We start from the raw sequence: 7,504 nt of genomic DNA, 5'->3' as shown, positions 1-7,504 counted from the left end.
CCTGCCGGTACCGGAGGTCGGAGCGCGTCCCCTGGCGGCGGCCGCGAGCGGGCGGAGGAGGCCGGCGGGGCAGCCGGGAAGCCCCTCCCCCGGGAGGCCGGGAGCGGGTGCGAGGTGGCTTTGCAGCCCCGGTGGGTCCAGGGGCGCTGCTGCTACGTGGTGCTGGGATTCAAAGACTTTGAAGAAAGCAAGACTCTCCGTAAAAATTCTCAAAATTTCCAAAACATGGTTAAGATATAGCGTACAGTGTATTTAGACAAGTTTTGGATGCTGGACAAAAAAGCTGTATATACTGAGCACTTTATATGTGTTGGCCATTGGGCTAAGCCCTTAATTGTTGATTTAATCTTTAAAAACTTACTCAGTGCTGTTATTACCCCTATGTATTAACCTTGCCTTATTGTGTAAAGAGGTTCAGGTGCGCCTGCGTGGCTCAGTCCTTTAAGCATCCTCCTGTTGATTTCCACTCCGGTCAAGATCTCCTTAGTGCCTAAGACCCAAACCTCCACCCTACCCATGCTGTCAGCACAGAGCCGCCTTGGGATTCTCTCTCTCTCTTTCTCTGCCTCTCTCTCTCTCTCAAAAATAGATAAAAACAATTTTTAAAAAGGAGGCCCAGAGTTCAGTAACAGGCCCAAATATGCAGAAGTAGTGATTTCTGGAGCCAGGATGGAAAGTGCTAAGTGCTTAACTTTGCATTTTGAAAATGTGTCCGATATGTTATGATAGTTGTTTTAGCTTTAACATAATGGAAGCAACCATGAAGGAAGTAAAAGTAACAGCATAAGGAATATATCCCTCAAATGTGGTGTTCAGTATAGTTAACACTTAAAAGATATGAGGAGCTAGTTTGGATTTATTAGAGAAAATCAAAATGAACAAATGTATAAAGGCTACGAACAGAAACAAAATATTACACTGATACGTCTAAAGCTTGGAAATCAGATTCTCCTCTCAGAGGAAAGAACTGATGCATTAACCAATCTAGTGGCTGATGCAAGTTGCCTGAACTGTTAGGTGCCCTGAAATACCCTGGGCGTGAGGTGTTCGATTCTGGTTTTCTGGGTTTGATGAACTACTTGATTCCCTTCAAACTAATTTTTGTTTAAACCAGCTAGAGTGGATTCTGTTGTTTATGACTAAGAACTGTCAGAAACAATGTTTGATTGCAAAGTTAGTTTTATTTTTTTAATGTTTATTTTTTGAGAGAGAGAGAGAGAGAGAGAGAGAGAGAGAGAGAGAGAGAGAGAGAGAGAGGGAGAGAGAGAGGATCCAAAGCAGGATCTGTGCTGAGAGTGGAGAGCCTGATGTAGGGCTTGAACTCAAACTGAGATCATGACTTGAGCTGAAGTCAGACGCTTAACTGACTGAGCCACCCGGGCACCCCACAAAGTTAGTTTTAAAAATTAACCTGGATAGGGGTACCTGGGGGGCTCAGTTGGTTAAGTGACTGACTCTTGATCTCAGCTCAAGACTTGATCTTATCGTCTTAAGTTCAAGCTGCCCCCACCCCGCCCCGCCCCTTTGCGTTCTATGCTAGGTGGATGCTTACTTAAAAAATATCAACCTGTATGTCCTAATAAAGGAATATAATGATAGTATAATTCATTATTTAGAAACATAAGGTTTCCTTCTTACATTTTAAAGCAACCTCTTCTAATTCTCACACATGAGAGGTGAAGGTATTGCATAACTCAGTCATTTGAAAAGCAGAGATCCCTGGTCCCAGCTCGTGTGGAAGCCTCTGCTACTCGTGTGATTCCACATGTTTGAGCACATCTAGTCCATGCTTGAGATGAGCTTTCTAGGATCCTGACAGTATCAGGGCCCATGGAGCCTCCTGAGCAAGAACCCACCCAGTCATGGTCATAGGCATCAGGCACCCAAGTTTGGCCAGTAGCAAAGCCACCCTTGGAGGGAAGGAATAATTCCAGTCATTTGGTTGGTGTGAGCCACTCAGATTTATCTCTGGTATGCACCAGAGATGTCTGAACTCTGGGGAGTGCCAGAAGCTCTGAAGTTAGAAAGGTGGAGGAAAGAGCTAATAAAAAAATTCAAAAACATTCATTTATTTATTCATCGAACCGTAAATTAGACCTGCTATGTAAATAATAAATTGTGTGAGGTTTAAAAAATAACATCTGTTGGGTGGGCAGTTCTGCTTTGGGTTGGCTTGATGGATCCCAGCTCTGCTGGGCTTGGTTGGTCTAAGAGGACATCACTCACGTGTCTGGTCGGGCTGTGAGATGACCTGAGGACATGTTTCTCATCATTCAGCAGGCTTCTACAGGCCATTCACATCGAAGTGGTGGCAGTATTTCCAAGAGAAGCATGAGAGGGAAAAGTACTTCTTGAGGCTTCACTTGCATGTTTACTAATGTCTCATTGACCAAAGCAAGTCAAGTTCAGATTTAAGGGTAGAGCTGCAAATTCATATTGTAAAGAAATGTGCAAAGATAGAAGAAACTGCAGCTATTTTTGTAAACTGTCACACTCATTAAGAGGAATTATGGCACCAGCTGTTGAAAATAAACTTATCATGCTACAAATGATAAATTACCTTAGCTTTCCCAGCAAATAGTATTCTTCCTATTATCCCATGCTGTCACTAAAATAGGTTGAATTTGGATATCACAAGCTTTCAGAAGCTTCTCCTGTCACAGGGAGTATGTGTTTTTTAAAAATTAAACAGTTACATGGGGGCACCTGGGTGGCTCAGTCAGTTAAGTGTCTGACTCTTCATTTCTGCTCTGATGATCCCCCGGTTTGCAGGACTGAGCCCCGAGTTGGGTTTTGCGCTGACAGCGTGGAGCCTGCTTGAGATTCTCACTCCCTTTCTCTCTGTCCCTCCCCTACCTATCCTTGCGCTCTCTTTCTCTCTCAAAATAAATAAATAAACATTAAAAAAATTAGGCAGTTACATGTCTTAGGTTGAAATATAAATTAGTACCAAGATAATTTTCATTTAATTATTTTCACACAGTATTCTATTCTATTATTTAAAAAACTTTTATTCTGGGGCACCTGGGTGGCTCAGTTGGTTAAGTGTCCGACTCTTGGTTTTGGCTCCAGTCATGATCTCACAGCTTCATGGGTTCGAGCCCCGCATCGGGCTGTGTGCCGGCAGCCTGGAGCTTGCTTGGGATTCTCTCTCTCCCCCTCTCTCTCTGTCTCTTCCCCACCTGCACTATCTCTGTCTCTCTGAAATAAACCTAAAAAACAAAACAAAACTTTAATTACAAAGGTAATGCAGACCATTGAATGAGTAATGGAAAACAATGATCAAAGAAAAATCAAATCACTCCTAGCCCGTTGTGTAGCCACAGTAAAGATTTTTGTGAAAATTCCTTCCAATATTTTTACTTTTCTTTATAAAAATAATCAAATGGCTTACATCTTTTACACTTTTTCTCACATTATGAACACTTCAAGTCAAATGTTTTGATAATTTCAATTTTAATGGTGGAATAGAATTTCATCATAACTTGCCTATGCTCCTATTATTGTCAATCCAGGTAAGTTTCATTTTTATTAAAAATTAAAAAAAAAAATAGGCTCTGCACCCAACCTCGGGTTGAACTCACTCACGATCAAGAGTCAGATCCTCTACCAACTGAGCCAGCCAGGTGCCCCCCGTTTCTTTTTTTAATAACCAATGTTGTGATGGTTTAATAATATCAAAATATTAAAAATTAATGATTTAGATGATTTGCATGAAACTCTTATTTTTAAGAACTGTAATAACTTATAATTATATTTTCTAGTCGGAATGGGAATTATGGTGAAAAACAAGAAATTTAAAACCTAAGATAAAATCCAGTGGAAAAAAACAAGAACACTTTTAGAGTATTATACGTATAGCGATTTTGAAAGCAAAGAAGAAATTGGCATTATTATTATTTTCCATTGTAAGGTTAAATATTTACATACCTATATGCCAGGTAATCCACTCTAGGGAATAGGCTACAGAGACTAGCTCATATGATCAGGGAATAGGTACAAATAACCTCATACTAGCACTGTTTCTACTAGAAAAAAAAGAAACACCTGGAAATTGTTTAAAGGGTTCCACCACTTTGACGATTTGATCTTTAGCCCCGTCCTCTTCTTCAGAGTGAATACGTACTGGGCCAGCACCACTCCAACCACTAGGGCACACACACTGGCGCTCGCTCTTGTGGCCACGCTGGCCTCCGCCGCTGTGTTCAAGGATTGGTGCTCTTGCACCTCAGGGCGGGAAAAGTATCGACTCGCAGAGGCTCGCAAGCGCGTGCCCGCGGAAATGCCCTGACGCTCCGCCCCATTTGCGGGAGCTTCGCCCCCTAGGAAAGCCCCACCCCCGAGCGCTGACACGCGGGGCAGGAAGGCGTGGAGGGGGTGTGGTCTGCGCCGCGGTAGAGTCGGAAGGCGGGTCTTCCTCAGAGCCTAAGTCTGAGGAGCAGTCAAAAGACGGAAAGGGAATGGTATTAATTATCTCTCTGCTAATGAGGACCAGCGAGTGGTTTACTCCAGCCCCGTCCAGTAGAAATCTGATTCCAACCACGACCAACGCAGAAAAAGTCTTTCGCCTTCCACCCTCCTCAGCCACTCTGGACTACAGCCCCCAGAAGGCATCGGAGCTGACCGTCTGACTTGCGCAGTGGCGTTCGTTGTAAAGTGCTATGACAACAGGGCGAAGATGGCTTGGAGTTAGGCAGGAGTGGGGAGGTGTCCCTTCCGCCGTCGCTGTCCTTTATCTGCTACATCCCACTGAGTGCCTGCCTCACCATTTCCTCCTCTTTGTGAGCAGTAGGATTTGCCGTTGTTCTGGCCTGCCTGGTCTCTTACAAGGGATTGACGCCGTTTCCCCAGCTTGTCTCTGGGGTTGACACAGAAGGGATGCAGGTTTACTCCTTGTGGGTGTCACTCCAACTCTGTGGAGCTGGTGGTGCTGCCTGGTGAGGCTCTTTCTCTCGGCTTGGGACGTGGAACAGGTTGGAGCAGGGGAACGACAGAGAATAGTGAAGTGAGGGGTTGCTTTTCTCTGCACCCTCCAATCTTGGTCTCGTCGTTCCAGTCCTGGGACCCTGGCGGGCGTTCTTAAAGGGGGATCTGCAGAGAGTTCCAGGAAAGGTGAAGCAGGACTCACCTGATTCGGCATCAGGTAAGAGAATGTCTGGGAGAGTGAATCCCCTTTCTGTGTTTCGTTTTATGGGCAAGATTGATCCCCAATGCCATGTAATGGTTTTGGAGGATATTGGATGATAGATTTCTTAAGGATGTTTGTGTTAAAAATAAGACAAAGCGCAAGTACGACACAATGTGTGTGAGGTTTATGAACATTTAAGAGAAAGGATGATAAGAAATTTTAAAGATTCCATTCAGGAATGTCTCGTAGTGCACCAGCAGCCTTCCCCCCGCCCCCGCACTCCAACAGGTCTTGGGAGCAAATGGTCTAAGTTCTCAGCCTATGACTGAAGCAAGGTGCATGCACTAATACCCTTTAATTCTTGCAATAGGATTATTGCTTCTCCTTCTCTCTGTGTTGCAGACCACAGCAGTTTAGATGACCTTAGCTGGTTTTTATCAGCATCTCCTTTGCCTAATCCAGTCCTGCAATTGGCTTGAATTCATAGTTTTTTGTTTGTTTGTTTTCCATCTGACTTTTATTTTAAGCATGAAAACAACTTGAAGATGCTAGGGGGAAAACTATGGGTCTTCACGAAAGTCTGCCAGCACTTAGAGTGGGATAGATTTTCTAACTTGTTAGAAATATGTAAGTAAAATAATTGCTGAGATTTTTTTTGTATGTGTGAATAGACTGAACACTTATTTAAAATAATTTAAAAAAGCTTTTCATTTGCAAATAACTTATAAGTTATTAGAGTTTAAGGAAGTTTTCATTTTGTGTAGTTGTGTGTAATTGCTCTTGAGTTACAACTGCACACTTGTGTTTATGGTACAATTTCCTGATGGAAACATTCATTGAAGGGGAAAACGTCCAGTATCAGGGCATCTGGGTGGCTCATTTGATTAAGCGTCCAACTTTGGCCCAGGTCATGATCTCATGGTTCGTGGGTTTGAGCCCGGTGTCAGGTTCTGTGCTGACAGCTCAGAGCCTGGAGCCTGGCTTCAGATTCTGTGTCTCATTGTCTCTCTCTGCCCCTCCCTGACTTGTGCCCTGCCTCTCTCTGTTTCTCAAATATAAGCAAATGTAAAAAAAAAAAAAGTCCAATATCAATAGTATATGGTTTTATTTATTTATTTTAATGTTTATTTATTTTTGAGAGAGAGAGAGAGAGACAGTGGGAACAGGGGAGAGGCAGAGACAGTATCTGTCGGCACAGAGCCCGACATGGGGCTCGAACCCATGAACTCTGAGATCATGACTTGAGTTGAAGTCAGACGCTTAACTGACTGAGCCATCCAGTGCCCCTATATAGTATTTTTTACTGTTTTAAACATTTTGATGTATGCGTCAAGTTTCATCCCTCCGAATAAAGACTGTAAAATATTTCTAAAAAATTGTTCAAACACATGAAGTTATTATAAAACATCCCTGCCAATTAACATTTCAGTGAAAGTTTACTGTCAGTTTTTTGGATATCCTGTTCAAATATTCAGTCCAGAGGTTCAGATTGGCATTTGTAACTTTGTCTTGCTTGGGATACATTCCACTACCACAACCACTTCTACTATTACTCCTGCTAAGTTACTAGTGACATTTATCGGACATTTATTGAGTACATCCTATGGGTTGGGCATTGGGTAAGCAGTTACAGGTGTTAGGTCATTTTATCTTCCTATTCTGCAGAACAATTAGGAGGCTATAGGGTGAGGGATTTGCCTACTTGCAGAGGTTACTCTGCTATAAAGTGTGAAATGAAAAAGGGAACCGAAATCTGTCTAACTCCCTCTCCTTGCTCTTTTGTCTTATGTCTTTTATTGAAAATTCCAACACTGATCCCTTAGACTATTGTCTTCAAAAGCCGCATTCTTCTAATTCTACATACACTTGTCATCTTTCTTGCACTGGATGCCCTGATTCCTACTTTCCAAAATTTGAGGCAGCACTAGGATGACCTGGAGAAAGCAAAACTCCAAATATAAACAATAGTAACGTCAGTGAACCACCTCCTAATTCCGGGATCTGCCTTCTAATCCACATATTCTTTCCACGGGAGTCTTGAGGTTATCATTGTTGCAGTGATTCTTCTAGTCATCCTTCCTTATTGTAGGATTAGGGCAGTGGGGTGTGAAAACATCCCTATCTTAAAGGAAAACTAAACCTGAGTAAATTTGGTGTGGAAGATAACATATATAAGTAAATATTAAAAAATTTAAAAAGTGTCAAGTGATAAATATGGAAAAGTATTTCTGGAGGTTAGGGGATAAAGAGATTATCTTCTATTATTCTTTTAAAAAAATTTAAAGGTTTTATTATTTATTTTTGAGAGAGAGAGAGACAGAGTGCAAGCAGAAGAGGGGCAGTGAGAGAGGGAGACACAGAATCCAAAGCAGGCTC

General features: G+C 42.5%; 1 protein-coding gene and 1 pseudogene across 1 annotated transcript in view; one reads left to right on the top strand and one right to left on the bottom strand.

Annotated features, from left to right (window-relative positions):
- Positions 1 to 4,507: 4,507 nt before the first annotated feature.
- Positions 4,508 to 7,504, top strand: part of BBS9 (Bardet-Biedl syndrome 9) — a 445,423-nt gene continuing 442,426 nt past the window's right edge. The window contains exon 1 of the mRNA XM_029925279.1: positions 4,508 to 5,143. The gene's annotated coding sequence lies outside the window, so the exon portion shown is untranslated. The remainder of the gene's footprint in view (positions 5,144 to 7,504) is intronic.
- LOC115274890 overlaps positions 4,763 to 7,504 on the bottom strand; it is a 9,181-nt pseudogene continuing 6,439 nt past the window's right edge.

Source organism: Suricata suricatta, chromosome 2 (genome assembly GCF_006229205.1).
Source record: "Suricata suricatta isolate VVHF042 chromosome 2, meerkat_22Aug2017_6uvM2_HiC, whole genome shotgun sequence".
NCBI lineage: Eukaryota > Metazoa > Chordata > Mammalia > Carnivora > Herpestidae > Suricata > Suricata suricatta.
This window is presented reverse-complemented; position numbering and strand designations above follow the sequence as displayed.